This window comes from Sceloporus occidentalis, unplaced genomic scaffold (genome assembly GCF_023333645.1).
Source record: "Sceloporus occidentalis isolate IW3139 unplaced genomic scaffold, rSceOcc1.0.p SCAF_148, whole genome shotgun sequence".
NCBI lineage: Eukaryota > Metazoa > Chordata > Lepidosauria > Squamata > Phrynosomatidae > Sceloporus > Sceloporus occidentalis.
In genome coordinates, this window is record NW_028317128.1 from 924254 (window position 1) to 940790 (window position 16537).

At 49.7% G+C, this 16537-nt stretch overlaps 1 pseudogene; it reads right to left on the minus strand.

Moving 5' to 3' along the window:
* LOC149280714 (SID1 transmembrane family member 1-like) overlaps positions 1-16537 on the minus strand; it is a 33398-nt pseudogene that overhangs the window by 717 nt on the left and 16144 nt on the right.

The window sequence follows — 16537 nt, forward strand, 5'->3', positions numbered from 1 at the left end:
GTTATATTACTGTATACAGCACTGGGGGGTTATATTACTGTATACAGCGCTGGGGGTTATATTACTGTATACAGCACTGGGGGTTATATTACTGTATACAGCGCGGGGGGTTATATTACTGTATACAGCGCTGGGGGTTATATTACTGTATACAGCGCTGGGGGTTATATTACTGTATACAGCACTGGGGGGTTACAGCGCTGGGGGTTATATTACTGTATACAGCGCTGGGGGGTTATATTACTGTATACAGCGCGGGGGGTTATATTACTGTATACAGCGCTGGGGGGTTATATTACTGTATACAGTGCTGGGGGTTATATTACTGTATACAGCACTGGGGGGTTATATTACTGTATACAGCGCTGGGGGTTATATTACTGTATACAGCACTGGGGGGTTACAGCGCTGGGGGTTATATTACTGTATACAGCGCTGGGGGGTTATATTACTGTATACAGCGCTGGGGTTATTACCCATGAATCACTCTTTGGTCCACCTGTGTTAAGGCAGGAAAAGTCTGCCCCGCGGTGCTGATAAAAAAATGATAGAGATTCAGGTAACTCGGGGAAAGGTGGGCATCCTAGTTAATGTGAACTCACCAGGAAGGAGAAAAACATGGCGGTTGCAGACAGGAAGTGCCAGACATCATGGTCATCGAAGAAGTTCAGGAGGATGCAGTCACGATTCTTCTCTCTGGACTGGGCTGGGGTTTGCTGCAAATAAATATTTACCTTAATAGAGAGTTTCTTTCCTGTAACCGGCAGCAGTGGGGTTAAACCCTCTGCGTTTGTATGAATTATGGTTGCTGGGGCAGGTTCTAGGGGTACGAGGAAGGACCCCCAGTTTACCGGCTGTAGGAACGATTACTCCTTAGTATAACGGGGGGATACTCTGCTGGGCTCCGGATCCGGGGTCGAGTGTCTGACATTACGCTGGACTCACCTCCCAGCTGCTGAGGTTCTGGAAGAAGAAGTAGAGAGCTGCGGCCCACACCACGGCCGTAGCGACGATACAGAAGAGCGGGAGCGGCTGGATCCTCTCCGAGCTGCGGATCTGAGCGAAGAAAGCGAAGACATTACGGGGCGTGGGGTAAAAGTCCCCGTATGGGCTCCGGTGCGCACACATCTCCGTTATAAAACATACACGCTGAGGAGTTCCAGGGATTTACCTTCATGATGATGTAGAAGGCCAGGTAGAGGAGTAAGTTGCAGATAAAGATGCCGAGCAGGTAGGAGGCGAAATCCCGCGGCCGATAAACCAGTCCGAATATCGCGCTGTGGGAGAAGGAGCAGTCAGGGCAGTAAAGTTGGTGAAATACACGACGACTGACTGCAAACGACTGCCTACGCAAAACAAGTACTGTCTCTTTAAGAGCTTCCCAAATCTTCTATTTCTCATCCCGGAATTCTGTCTGACGCGGGATAGAACTTTCCTACCGCAACGTATCAAGCATTTTTTTTTTTTAGATACTCACAAGGACCAGTTGACGACATTCCCCAGAACCAGCAGCACCATCCTGTCCTGAAAGAGAGAGAGGGGAATCGTCACGCCATCCCTGAAATACCACCTTCGCTGATAGATGGTGGAACCCAAAAGCCACGTATGTCTTAGACATTTCTAGAACGCAGGGACGCCACGAGGCGGGTGCTACGGTAACCAGGCGCTCCGAGAACGCAAGCTGCTCTGATGATGGAACAAGGCTAAAGAGCGTGTGAATGTCTGGTGTTGGAGAGCGTGTGAATGTCTGGTGTTAGAGATTGTGTACATTATTGTACAGTGTTGCAGAGTGTGTGTGAATGTCTGGTATGAATGTCTGGTGTTGGAGAGTGTGTGTGAATGTCTGGTGTTGGAGAGTGTGTGTGAATGTCTGGTGTTGGAGAGTGTGTGTGAATGTATAGTGTTGGAGAGTGTGTGTGAATGTCTGGTGTTGGAGAGCGTGTGAATGTCTGGTGTTAGAGATTGTGTACATTATTGTACAGTGTTGGAGAGTGTGTGTCAATGTCTGGTATGAATGTCTGGTGTTGGAGAGTGTGTGTGAATGTATAGTGTTGGAGAGTGTGTGTGAATGTCTGGTGTTGGAGAGTGTGTGTGAATGTCTGGTGTTAGCATGTGTGCACATCTTACTGTGTGGTTTTAGAGTGTACGTCGGTGTGTGTTGTCACCATGAGTGCGCGTAGTATTTGGTGTCAGTGTATGTTGTTGGCGTGTGTTTTAGTATACGGTGTTAGAGTGTCAGGGGTGAGCTTATGGTTAGCGGTGGGAGGGAGATAGATGTGTGACTGTATGGTGTTAGAGTGAGTTTGTATGTTACTATGCGCATTTCTTTTAGTTTTTTTGGGGGAGAGGGCTATAAATACTGCACCCAGCCACCAATAATCCTACACTCACCCGCTAGAACATTCACTCAGGAGAATGTCTCCAGATGTCATACAGTTCTACTTTACAGAAATGGTAGTAGATACCTGGAATAGCCTTCTAGTGGGAGTAGTAAAAGGAAAGGCAGTAGAAGAACCCCGCACTCTCAGCGGATACCATAATGATGGAAGGTGAGTTGGTCGAGGGGCAAACATTGAAATACATGAATCACGGATGATGCGGTACCCACCATGTACATGGGGCGGCTGCACTGCTGCGTGCAGTCTGTATACAGGACCTGGAAGACCCGCCGGAAGATCCCGAAATCTGCGCAGAGAAGAGGAGAAGTAAATCCCGCTGAGCTTATCAACCCGCTGGGCGACGCGTTCCGCCGGCTCATACACGGACATGCTCCGTACGGGGCACAAAGGAGGGGGGTATCAACACGAAGGCGCGTCCGCAGGATGCATTTCTTATTACCACCCCGATTATCTCAATCGCATGCATTTCAGGGCCACCATCAGAAAGCTTAGCGCCCAGTCCAGGGCTAAAAACATTTCCCTCATGCCCCACCGCATGCTCACAATGGACCCTCAGAGGACAAAGCCGGCGGGGACCTCCTTGAGATGGGGGTCTTAGAAGCCATGGGGTCTGTTTAACTCTTTAATAAGGACCACCTGCCAGAAAATACAATATGGTTTGGTGCTGCCACCTTCAGGCGCGAGGTGGAACAGCGGGTACGTTTTATAAGAATGTTTAATACAAAACATGGAATAATGTGGGAGCTGCGCATGCACGTAATGATTAGAACGCATCTCTAGCGGCTGCCCTGCGTCTGTTTATTTTGGCAGCTCCTACGCAGATTGTGCAGGAAAAATGCAGCTTTTTACTGGCAGCTGTTTTTGGGTTGTTTTTTTTTTTTTACACCATAAAGCATTTACAGGGTTTTTAATAACATGCAGGTCACTAATGCAACGCCTTCTGTATCCCGAGTCCTTCACCAGTCATTTAATGAGTTACAAAGATTTAAGTATATATGGAACCGAGCAGCCAATCAGGATGGGGAAGACAGGTGCATGTTGGGGAAAAAACAACAACGAACGAAAGACAAAACATAAAGTGTAAATGCAAACGTGTTTAAAAAAAAAAATATAGAAAAAGCGCGGAAACGAATCACTCCAAACAATAAATAACACGGAGTCTATCGAGCGTCTATCTAAGCGGGCCCCTCGGAATGCGTGAGATACATGAATAACGATGAATGTTTTCATTCTAAACATCGGGCCGCTGTTTGGGGTCCAATAAATGAATGTTTTAGGGGATTTAAGCGGATAAACGACACGGTATAAAGTTACCATGCGTTGGACACGTCTGAGACACAGAAGCAAAGAGAGAAGTAGAGAGACCTGATAAAACCGCGAGCCCTCATTACATCCGACAATCAAACCTCACACAAGCTGCCCCCTCTCCTTCCGCCGCGTTCTCCCCCCATCTCCTTCCGCCGTGTTCTCCCCCCCATCTCCTTCCGCCGCGTTCTCCCCCCCCCATTCCTTCCGCCTCGTTCTCCCCCCATCTCCTTCCGCCTCGTTCTCCCCCCATCTCCTTCCGCCTCGTTCTCCCCCCATCTCCTTCCGCCTCGTCTTCTCTCCCCCCCATCTCCTTCCGCCTCGTTCTCCCCCCCCATCTCCTTCCGCCTCGTTCTCCCCCCCCATCTCCTTCCGCCTCGTTCTCCCCCCATTCTCCTTTCCGCCTCGTTCTCCCCCCCATCTCCTTCCGCCTCGTTCTCCCCCCCCCATCTCCTTCCGCCTCGTTCTCCCCCCCATCTCCTTCCGCCTCGTTCTCCCCCCCCCATCTCCTTCCGCCGCGTTCTCCCCCCCATCTCCTTCCGCCGCGTTCTCCCCCCCATCTCCTTCCGCCGCGTTCTCCCCCCCATCTCCTTCCGCCGCGTTCTCCCCCCCATCTCCTTCCGCCGCGTTCCTCCCCCCCCATCTCCTTCCCGCCGCGTTCTCCTCCATCTCCTAGCTCTAAGGGCAGGGCCCTCCTCTGCTTCTGTACATGTATTTCTTACGTGTGTTAATCATATTGTTCATTTTGTTTTAACTGTAACTCCCTACTGTTACCGCTGATATTAGATGACTTTTAGGGACCCCTGGCTCTCTCTTACCGATCTTGAAGCGTCCCATGTAGTAGATGTGGGTGCTGAGACCCAGTGATCCGATGACGTGGATGAAGGGAAAAAATTTACCCAGAACCAGATGTGGTCCTTCCCGAAAACCTAGGGGGAGGAATAATAAAATTACTTTAGTAACGAGTCAGATATTTCCCCCACGAGCCGGGTTTATCAGGGCTGTGCATGCGCCGACATAGATTTCTGTCAAACACAAAACCAGCACCGGACGATGTACTTACTGCGTTTGAACTCTGGTACCCTGCAGCTATTTAGTAGACATTTCCCTTTATGTGAACTCCGCACGAAGCTCTCGGTTCCTGGCCCTTCGCTGTGTTCATGAATTACAGTCTAAAAACAAGCTCCGTGTGGCCCCTGGAGGATCATTCAGGAGCCCGGCACACTGAGGTCCGGGTGGACAGACCGGGTTCAGCTTCAGCATGCGCGGCCTGGTCTCAGATACCGAACGATCCAGCTGAAAGCGGATTGCATCCCGTTTAGTGAATAACACCCGATTAGAGCGCCGTTCCTAAGAGACATTCTGCTTCCCCCCGCGCGTGTCTCGCTCGAACGGGAAGCCACTTACCACCCCGAGGACGGCCAGGAAAATGACCAGCGCGAAGGAGGCGTAGGCCGCGTATGCGCTGGCGTTGATGTCCGGGTGCCGCGTCTGGTACAGCTTCAGCATGCACAGCCCGGCAATCATATACATGAAGGAGGTGTCTGGGGGGTGCAAGAGAACAGAGACAGATCAGACGGGGGTCCGAGACACGGCGGGGGGGGCTCAGAGACCTACAGGAGGATTAATACCGGAGTCCCGTTCCACCACACTAAGAATAAGTGACATATTACAGACTGGGTAGTAGATGCCTGGAACGGTTCTTCTGAGGAGGTGGTATTCGTGTGTGATTTATGCTGATGGAAGGACTCTCGGATGGCTCGGGTTTCAGCACAGAATTTACTCGTCTTTATTGTATTGGAATCGTCGGCCCTCCGGAACCCCGTCTTACCAAACTGGAAGTTGGAGTAGTTGGGGCAGACGTGGTAACAGGCGCTCAGCACCCCCTCGGTGATCAGAGCGATGCCCATGGTGTAGAAGAGGCCGAAGTGCTTGGGGATCCCATATTCCTGCAGAAACGAAAAGGACTCGGCCGATCAAAACCCCCAGAAACGCCAAGAAAAGGGTTAATAAATCGCCGGGTCAGCCCCAAAAAAGAGAATAATTCGGGGCACATCGGGCCCCCCTACAATAATTCATTATTAATGAGGAGGCGGATATCTGCGGATTTAAACATCAAGGATCTAGAACGTCTTCTTAGAAATAAAAGGATAATATTTATAATAACAACAATAATAATTATATATATATATATACTAAAAATATAAAGTAAAATTAAATAAAAACCAATAATAATCTAAAAATAATCATACAAAATAATAACAATAATAATAACCTAAAATAATAATAAAATAAATAATAATAATGGCAAATCAAGGTTGTCTTTCCCATGAAATTCTGTGTTTTTAATTACCGTATTTTGATTCTTTTTATAAATCTTATTATTATCATTATTACTTTTATTATTATTATTATTATTGATTTTATCTTTTTTTTTATATTGCCAAAAATATCCGCAGCGCTTCTTGCATTAGGCTCTCGGCTCGCAGGCTTACAATCTAGATAACGTTTAATAAAGTTCTCGCAATCTATCTCTGTGGATACCAGCGCTTCGGCCGGATTGTTCTTCTTCGGGGGTTTTGTTCGGCAATCCGGAATTCTTTTATATTTTGGTATTTAGGGGCCCCCTTACTAACAAGTTGATTGGACGAACCACGGATACTCTTGGCTAAGAACCTCCTGAATCCGGCAGCCGGAGGAGTTCTAGAGTTCTGGCTCTGCCACATGTAGAACAGCCGTAGATTGTAAGCTCTTGGGAACAGACCCTCTTCTCCTTCTGTAGCACTCAGTCTTAAGGTGTGTTAATATTATTGTTAAATTATTTCTTGTCGAGAATAACGATGCTGTTAATTTTCACCCCCCCCCCCCCCCCGTAACAGGCTAAACAGCCCCTGCCCTTACCATGGCGTACAGGTCCTTGGCCTCCACCAGGCTGCGATGCAGGAGGTCTCTGCGGAGCACGATGAGCAGGAACAGCAGCCCCAGGAGGACGTGGCCCATGTTACTCATAACGTTGTTAAACGCACTGGGAGGAGAAAGATTTATGGTAAGATACAGCAGCCATCACATATAACATATATATATTATAATTATTTATAAATTATTTATAAAAACTTCTTCTGATGTAAGGTTGGAAAAAGCCTCTTATCACCATAGCTACCAATGGAATGGTTCAATCAAGCTGGGACACTGAATTGGTTGCCATGGTAATAAGACCACTTTACATACCAGCTCTCTATTAGTACCAGGAATGGGGGAATCAAACCCGTGGCCAGCAGCGGACTTATAAAAGTATAAATGTTTGTTTCGATGGAAACTCCGCCTACTCCCATCACCTCCAGCCAATCAGAGAGGCCGCAGCCTCATACTTAAGTCATTTTATTTTTTAACTCTGTGCGTGCCGAGAACACATGGCCCACGCACTAAGGGTTAGTAGAGACTAAAAGATAGCGTTTGCCCACCTGAGGACGCCGAGCGGATGCGCGCAGAGAAAGTTATAGAAGCAGATGTCCTGATTCCCGGTCACATTCACCACCTGGGGAGGAGAGAACATTTCAGCCTGGGCTTCGCTCTGTGTGCGCTACTGCTTCAGGACTCAATGAAAGGTCTTTAATGGCGGGATCTGGGATGATGGGTCTTTAATGGATTCATTTAATAGATAAGTGGAAAAGCCTCCCAGCAGAGGTGGTAGAGGGTAATACAGCGAGGGGATTAAACATGCATGGGACAGACATACGGCTCCTGAATCTAAGACGAGACCAACGACTGATTAAGGTCGGCAGACTCTGGGTTTCTAAGCTCTTTAACTGTTGATGAACCGCATCTATCGATCTGACGATGGCCGCTAGCTGGTTGGATGGCGGCTGCTGATGATGATGATGATGACGCTCTATTAATACAGACCCCAGCAGGGACCAATCACAGCTCCACCTGCTAGGGACAGCACTATACACACGGCTGGCTGAGCGTTATGGGAATTGCAGCGTCTGGGCTCTCCCTGCCCCCGTTGGGTTTGGAGGGATGATACATACCGTCTGGTAGGTGATAACCAGCTGGACGACCGGCAGGGCGTAGAACACGGCGATCGTGGCTATATTCCTGGGGGAAGAAACCAACAAAACGGTTGCAGCGACAAATTCCATCTGTTTACTGGCCGGGCGTCAGCTCCACGTACGGACTTTCCCTTCTACAAAGTGCCGCACTGTCAAGGGTTAAACTTTAAAGCTGCCGTCCCCCTACTCTTTTTACACTTTTTATAACCAACGCAGCCGCTCCGGACGCCATCCGCAGCTTAATGCAAACAGCGGAGAGGCGCTTTAAATGATCCGGGCGCCCCCCCCCCCCCCAAATGAATGGGGAGATTCAGCCCCCCATGTGTGTATTTAACCCCTTCCCCCACCCACCAGTTATCTTTCCTGCAGGAGATGTATTTAGCAGAACCCCCCTCCTATGCACTCCCCACCGGGAGTTCTTTCCTGCCACTGATTGGCTCCTTAAAGCGGACAATCAGTGAATTGTGGGGCCGCGGAGGAGTGCTGCAGCTTCTCCTTAAGATACGAAGTCCCCCGTAAAGCCCCATAATATGTATTTGTAGTAGGCGAGGCAGCCGTTTAGTGCAGGTGGGACAGCAGCTTTAACCCATTCATCGATAACCGATCGCTCACCAGAAGTAGATCTTGTATTTCTTGCTGACGATCCTGCGGTCCTTCACGGCGAGGTCGGACACGTAGAGGAAGCTCTGCAACACAGAACATCGGCTACAAAGTATCCCTGACGGAGCGACCCGGACCCCCGCGCAGCCAGCCGCTCCCACTCCGGTTAGTCGGTGACTAAACCGAGATATCACTTTGGGGTCTGTGACACCCACAATATATCTTTCATTGATAAATTAAATGCCCTGCGCGAGGGGTGTCCCAAAATACTAATCTACATCTTTAGTTTTAGGCAAGACCCCCCCCCCCCCCCGGGCTTTTGTGGTCCTGGAGATCTCCAATTCCCGGAGCGCCTCCATGCATGTAACGTAAGGGTGTTCTACTTTACTGAGGGGGTGGTAGATAAGTGGAACAGCCTCCCAGCAGAAGTGGTAGAGGGTAATACAGTGAGGGTATTAAACATGCGCGGGATAGACATATGGCTCCTGAACCTAAGACGATTAAGGTCGGCTGATTAAGGACTCATAATAATGCAAAATAAAGTTTTTCCAGAAGATGGATCCATTCTGTGCTTCATCGGGGCAGTACCTTGGCACGAATGACGTTCTTATCGCTCTCCATCTCTGCAATGGGGTCAAAATCGCTCTCTTCGTCCACAGAGCTGTCGGAGTAGACGCGCGGCCGGGGGATGGGTGGAGGATGGGGTAGTTTTGTCGTCCCGCGGCTCGATTCATCTAAGGGCACAACAGAGGTTTCTCAAGCGTCGGTTATTGGATCCTTTACAGGCTTTACATGTGTTTAAACATTCCTGTCAGACCTGTTTAATATGCATACAAATACCCCGCAATAGGGCAGAAAGTCACCAGAGTGGGGCATTTAAAAGAATAGGTTTTATTTACCCCGTTTAATTTATAAAGCCGTTTCTGCTGTTTCTATACACATTATCGGGGCTTTTAGGGCCGTAGAACCCTGCGTTCCCCTCATACCCACCAAACATTCTGACCTCTTAGAAAAGAGGGGCATCACGGGGAGAGAGGGGCAACAGGGGAGATGGCAAGTAGGCACAAATGTCTGTATTATGAAGACTGCTTACCTATTGCCCCGTAGCTGCTTCCGTCTGGGGTGCTTGTAGAAATGGGGTGAGAAGCGGCCACCGTCCCCTCCCCTGTAACAGACACGCAGTGACCTCTTATATGACAGCACCGCGGTATATGGCGGCGTTATAACGTCTGTAGACCTCATTCCGTTTCTTACCGTCATCCGGGCTGCTTTTCAGGCCGACGCCTTTCCGGTGGATCCTGCAATAAACGGCAATAAGGGATTTCTCCATCTTACGGCCCCTGCGGCCCCCAAACCCCCCCGAGGCCCAATAACTAAACCCTGCGCGGGGCCGCCGGACTCCCGTCTGAGGAGTCAATCCACTGACTAAATGACTAACATCAAATCAGGGATCCGCATGAACGGAGGATCACCCCCGCGGCCACCTGACAGACGGGGCAAATGTACTCAGTTACCCCTCCTATACCCCATCTGAGCCAATCCATGGGCAGCCGCAGCGCTTCCCTCCAGTCTTCATCACACGGTTAATGTATAGAACCCACCTGATGTAATGAACGAAGGCCACCAGCAACGACCCCAGGTAGAAGATCAGGAAGAAGACGAAGCAAAGCAGCGTGGCCTGGATGTAAACCGAGCCTGAAAATAACACCCCAGAGTCTGAGATACAGCACACAGCGCTATATACAGTAATTATACCCCCCAGCGCTGTATACAGTAATAATATACCCCCCAGCGCTATATACAGTAATAATATACCCCCCAGCGCTATATACAGTAATAATATACCCCCCAGCGCTGTATACAGTAATAATATACCCCCCAGCGCTATATACAGTAATAATATACCCCCCAGCGCTGTATACAGTAATAATATACCCCCCAGCGCTGTATACAGTAATAATATACCCCCCAGCGCTATATACAGTAATTATACCCCCCAGCGCTGTATACAGTAATAATATACCCCCCAGCGCTATATACAGTAATAATATACCCCCCAGCGCTGTATACAGTAATAATATACCCCCCAGCGCTATATACAGTAATAATATACCCCCCAGCGCTGTATACAGTAATAATATACCCCCCAGCGCTGTATACAGTAATAATATACCCCCCAGCGCTATATACAGTAATTATACCCCCCAGCGCTGTATACAGTAATAATATACCCCCCAGCGCTATATACAGTAATAATATACCCCCCAGCGCTGTATACAGTAATAATATACCCCCCAGCGCTGTATACAGTAATAATATACCCCCCAGCGCTATACACAGTAATAATATACCCCCCAGCGCTGTATACAGTAATAATATACCCCCCAGCGCTGTATACAGTAATAATATACCCCCAGCGCTATATACAGTAATAATATACCCCCCAGCGCTGTATACAGTAATAATATACCCCCCCAGCGCTGTATACAGTAATAATATACCCCCCAGCGCTGTATACAGTAATAATATACCCCCCCAGCGCTACATACAGTAATAATATACCCCCCCAGCGCTATATACAGTAATAATATACCCCCCCAGCGCTACATACAGTAATAATATACCCCCCCAGCGCTATATACAGTAATAATATACCCCCCCAGCGCTACATACAGTAATAATATACCCCCCCAGCGCTATATACAGTAATAATATACCCCCAGCGCTATATACAGTAATAATATACCCCCCCAGCGCTATATACAGTAATAATATACCCCCCCAGCGCTATATACAGTAATAATATACCCCCCCGCGCTATATACAGTAATAATATACCCCCCCAGCGCTGTATACAGTAATAATATACCCCCCAGCGCTGTATACAGTAATAATATACCCCCCTAGCGCTATATACAGTAATAATATACCCCCCCAGCGCTGTATACAATAATAATATACCCCCCCAGCGCTGTATACAGTAATAATATACCCCCCCAGCGCTATATACAGTAATAATATACCCCCCCAGCGCTGTATACAGTAATAATATACCCCCCCGCACTATATACAGTAATAATATACCCCCCAGCGCTATATACAGTAATAATATACCCCCCAGCGCTGTATACAGTAATAATATACCCCCCAGTGCTGTATACAGTAATAATATACCCCCCCAGCGCTATATACAGTAATAATATACCCCCCCAGCGCTGTATATAGTAATAATATACCCCCCCAGCGCTGTATACAGTAATATAAACCCCGGCACTGTATACAGTAATATAACGCCCCCCCCCGGTGCTATACACAGTAATATACCTCCCCCTGGCGCTATATACAGTAATAACCCCCCCAGCGCTGCATAAAGTCCCTGTAAACGTAGAGTTATGGGATTCGATGATCTGTTTCTAATCTCGATGAATTCCCCGTTCTGACTGCCGGTTATAAACTCTTCCCGTTGTTTTTTTTTAACCCTGCGCTGCTCAACTTACTATTAATAGAGGGGCTGACAGTCACCTCGATGTCCTTATTGCGTTTCAAGTTCCAGGTGCGATTTCCAGACCCTGCGGGGAAAAGTCTGTTGATGAACTCGGCACCTCACAGAGCATCACCCGCTGCGCAGCACCGGCCAAAAGTTTGGGGTCGCTTAGAAATGTCTTTGTTTTTGAAAGAAAAGCACATTTCCCCCTTTGCTATATTTATTAAGGTGAGAGTAACCCTCGGCCTCACTTTCTGAATATTTCGAGTTAAAGGGCTTATAGCAGATACGGCTCACCTTGCACAATATGACATCGTGACAGAAGTAGGGGGCCACAATTGCCCCCATCCCAGAGATTTGCCCCATGGGTGCACATGAGGCTATTTATGGGGCATTTCTTGCCAGGGATCAAAACAAGGAGCCAACATCAACAGATTCTTTAAAAAAAACAACCTTGCAGTTCCCCGCATGTCCAGCAGGTGGCACCCAGGTCTTACCCAGAGTGGATACAGGGACTGACCCCCCGCAGGTGTAGTCTTCGGGTTTGATGACAAATACGACGTAAAACCGTCCGCTGGGGAAATCCTTCCTCTGATGGAGTAAAACATTTAGAGATATAAAAAAATACACCTCGTACATTCCTCGGCCCCGGAAACACAAATAAAGCTATTTATTTACAGGGAAAAAACGATTTTTTGAGGTATTTCTTTAACGATTAGGTCCCAATCACCCGCGGCCCCTCACAGTGAGGTCTGAGGACAGGGGGCACGCGGGGTAATTACCCTCCCGGTGGGTAAAGTTCTCCTAGGGCCCTCCCATGTCTTATAGCAGACATGCCCCAGTCTCCTGAGCCCCGTTATTGTTACCCCTGGGGATCCCGGCACGCGGCAAACGCCAGAACAACGAATGTGAATACTCCCCAAATAATTACACAGATACCCCTCGCAGTGCGGCCCCTGGGACCCCTCGCAGTGCGGCCCCTGGGACCCCTCGCAGTGCGGCCCCTGGGACCCCGTGGCACTCACCCGGATGGTAATGGCCGCTTTCTTTGTCATAGACTGATAGACGCCGTTGAATTCCACGTTATGATCCAAGTCGTACACAGGGCACTGGTGGGGCGAGAGGGGTGAGAGATGAGGGGTTTTAGCCCTTTTGTTACACACTCACAGTCACACAAACACTACACAAACTTCACACATACATACTAACACACACCAACACACTCACACACACCAACATACTCACACACACTAATATACCCACTCTAACACAGGAGACAAGTGGAGTTTGAATGATACCTTTATTGGCTAACTGAGTAAATATAGATTGCAAGCTTTCAAGACCTCTCAGGTCCCTTCATCAGGCATGTTATACAATAATGTGAAAAACCTCTCTTTAAGTATCAGTCAAACAGTATGGTTACAATTGGGAAGCAGATAACCTCAAAATGTCCAGGACAAGGTTCTTTGATCAGTCAGTAGCGTTAAAATCAGAGGTGGATTGGAGTCATAAAAGGAGGCGTCAGGGGGTATTCACAACTCTAATGGGGTCAGGTTGTGCGCATGTCTGGTTTTTTATCTACAAAGTGATAATGGGATACAAATTCCCTATCCCGGTTGAGGCCAGCGTTTAAAGAGTTAAATTTAAGTATTAATTTAACCTCCCATATTTTTCTCTCCCTCTGAGTTTTGAACAGTCCCATTAATACAGCCAGTCTGATGGCACTGATGCTTAGTACCAACTCTCACTCTAACACACTCACACATTAACATACCCCCACACACATATATACTAATACAATCCCGCACACACTAACACTCCTACACATACACACTCTAACCCACTCACACACACACACACTAATACACTCCTACACACATATACACTAACACACACCAACACACTTCCACACACACTAACCTACCATACTCCTACACACACTAACATTCTCCCACACACATAAATACTAACACACACTCACACATACACTAACATACTCCTACACACATACATGTGGGGGTGGGGTGCGGTGCTGGCATTGGGAGCCCCCACTTGACGGGGAATCTCGGAAATGCAGGGGCCTCCATTCTGCCAGTGGGGCCAGTAATGTCCCTTACCAGCCCCCTTACACCGGCTGCACCCTCTGTTATTCCGCCCCACTCACTCCATACAGGTCTCTGCTTAAAACTCACCATGATGTCCTGCACAGATACCACGGCGCAGGGGTAAGTGTCTGCGGACTTCACCTTAATAATCACCGAATCCACCCCCTCCGGGAAGCTGTACAGAAAGTACTAGAAGAACAGAGACGGAGCGTTACCTCGAATGCCAAAGAAAGAGAGAGACGGACGGAACGGCGGACAGAGCTGCAGACGGAACGGGGGACAGAACGGCGGACAGAACGGGGGACAGAACGGCGGACAGAACGGCGGACAGAGCGGCGGACAGAGCGGCGGACAGAACGGGGGACAGAACGGCGGACAGAACGGGGGACAGAACGGCGGACAGAACGGGGGACAGAACGGCGGACAGAGCGGCGGACAGAACGGCGGACAGAGCGGCGGACAGAGCGGCGGACAGAGCGGCGGACAGAGCGGCGGACAGAACGGGGGACAGAACGGGGGACAGAGCGGGGGACAGAGCGGGGGACAGAGGGACAGAACGGCGGACAGAACGGCGGACAGAGCGGGGGACAGAGCAGCTGACAGAGCAGGGGACGGAACTGCGGACGGGATCTGGGTCGAAAAGCCTCGGAATTAGGGTTTTCTGTATTATTATTATTATTCTTTATTCATTAGGCGCCAACATATTCCGTGGCGCTGTACAACTTAAATATGGGAGGTTAACAAAGACATAACAGAGATACAGCACGAGCAGAGGCCCGTGAGCTTACAATCTAGTCTAATGGCAATTTTATACAAAGATTCTGGCAGGAATGGCGGGCTCCTGGGGGTCCCGCACGTGACTTACCTGCGGCTGGGACGGGGAGGCGCTGAAATTAAACGGCTTGTTCGTCCTAAAAACAGAACACAACATGAAGTCATTACACAGTGAAGACATGGAACAGCCTCCCAGCAGAGGTGGTAGAGGCTAATACAGTGGGATAGGCATATGCCCCCCCCCAAAAGGACCCTAATTGCCCCAGGCACACTTACTGGAGCTCAAAGTTGAGGAGTCGGGTGACTACGAGCTCGTAGCGCACGCTAGACGGCGACAGGGAGGCGATGTCTATGTATATTAACTGCTCTAGGGGCAGCGTTTGCCCCTCTGAGTCGGTGGGGCAGAGGGTCCGGCTCACGTCCTGGTACGTGTACGTCCTCTGGTAGCTGCAAACACAAAAGCACTGCGGGGGTTACGGCTGTCAAATCCATCTGAAGAAGAGACCTCCGAGGTCCTGAAAACTTACGGAACTTTTTCTACGTTCAAACTACATCCAGATCAATTCGCTGAGGGGGGGCCGCGGTCGGCAAACCCGAGAGCCGTGCGGCTTACATCGGGTCCCCCAGCCAAGTCATCTACCCCCATAATGTGCCCGCTGAAATCTGGACAGATTCTGCCGAGGGAAGCGGAGCGGATCCAGTATGGGGGTAATGTCACGCGGCTACTCACATGCCTCTGAAGACCAGGGGGACCTGCCAGGACAGGACGCTCTTCTGCTGACGGACCACGAACAGGACGGGGAACTGCAGGTTGTCGGAATTCGCCGTCACATAAACGCGAAGGGCGTCCACCTGGGGAGAGGAGGAGAGGCGGCGGGTCACACTCAGGAGGAGAGGAGGCGGGTCACACTCAGGAGGAGAGGAGGCGGGTCACACTCAGGAGGAGAGGAGGCGGGTCACACTCAGGAGGAGAGGAGGCGGGTCACACTCAGGAGGAGAGGAGGCGGGTCACACTCAGGAGGAGAGAAGGCGGGTCACACTCAGGAGGAGAGGAGGCGGGTCACACTCAGGAGGAGAGGAGGCGGGTCACACTCAGGAGGAGTGGCGGTGGGTCACACTCAGGAGGAGCGGCGGTGGGTCACACTCAGGAGGAGAGGAGGCGGGTCACACTCAGGAGGAGAGGAGGCGGGTCACACTCAGGAGGAGCGGGGACGGGTCACACTCAGGAGAAGAGGCTGTGGGTCACACTCAGGAGGAGCGGCGGCGGGTCACACTCAGGAGGAGAGGTGGCGGGTCACACTTAGGAGCTCACTTAACCCTTTTGCCCCCCCCCCTCCGGTTCTTATTGGGTTAACCTTCCCGAGTACATGGGTTTTTTTTGCGTGATGGCTGAGATTTATGAGATTTGTAGTTCCACTATAGCTACTGGGAACCCCCCCATTGATTGATTTCTGCCCCCTCTCCCTGCCACAAATTCACATGAAGGCTGTGGTGATGGGCGCGCGGTAACCTGGCAACCGGCAGCATCCGAGGATGTCTCCGAGAACATCCGAAACACATCCCTCCTGCGTTGCCATGGCAGCCACTTGACCTCTTATTGATGTACGTCTTTGGCAGAGCCGAGCGTTTGAAGCGATGAATATCTACGGGGAGCGCGAAAAAAACAAAGAAAAACCGCGTCCGGCAAACGCTGAATAACATCATTTACAGGACCGGGGCGGATATAAAGAGACAGCGCTGTATACAGTAATATAACCCCCCCCAGCGCTGTATACAGTAATATAACCCCCCCAGCGCTGTATACAGTAATATACCCCC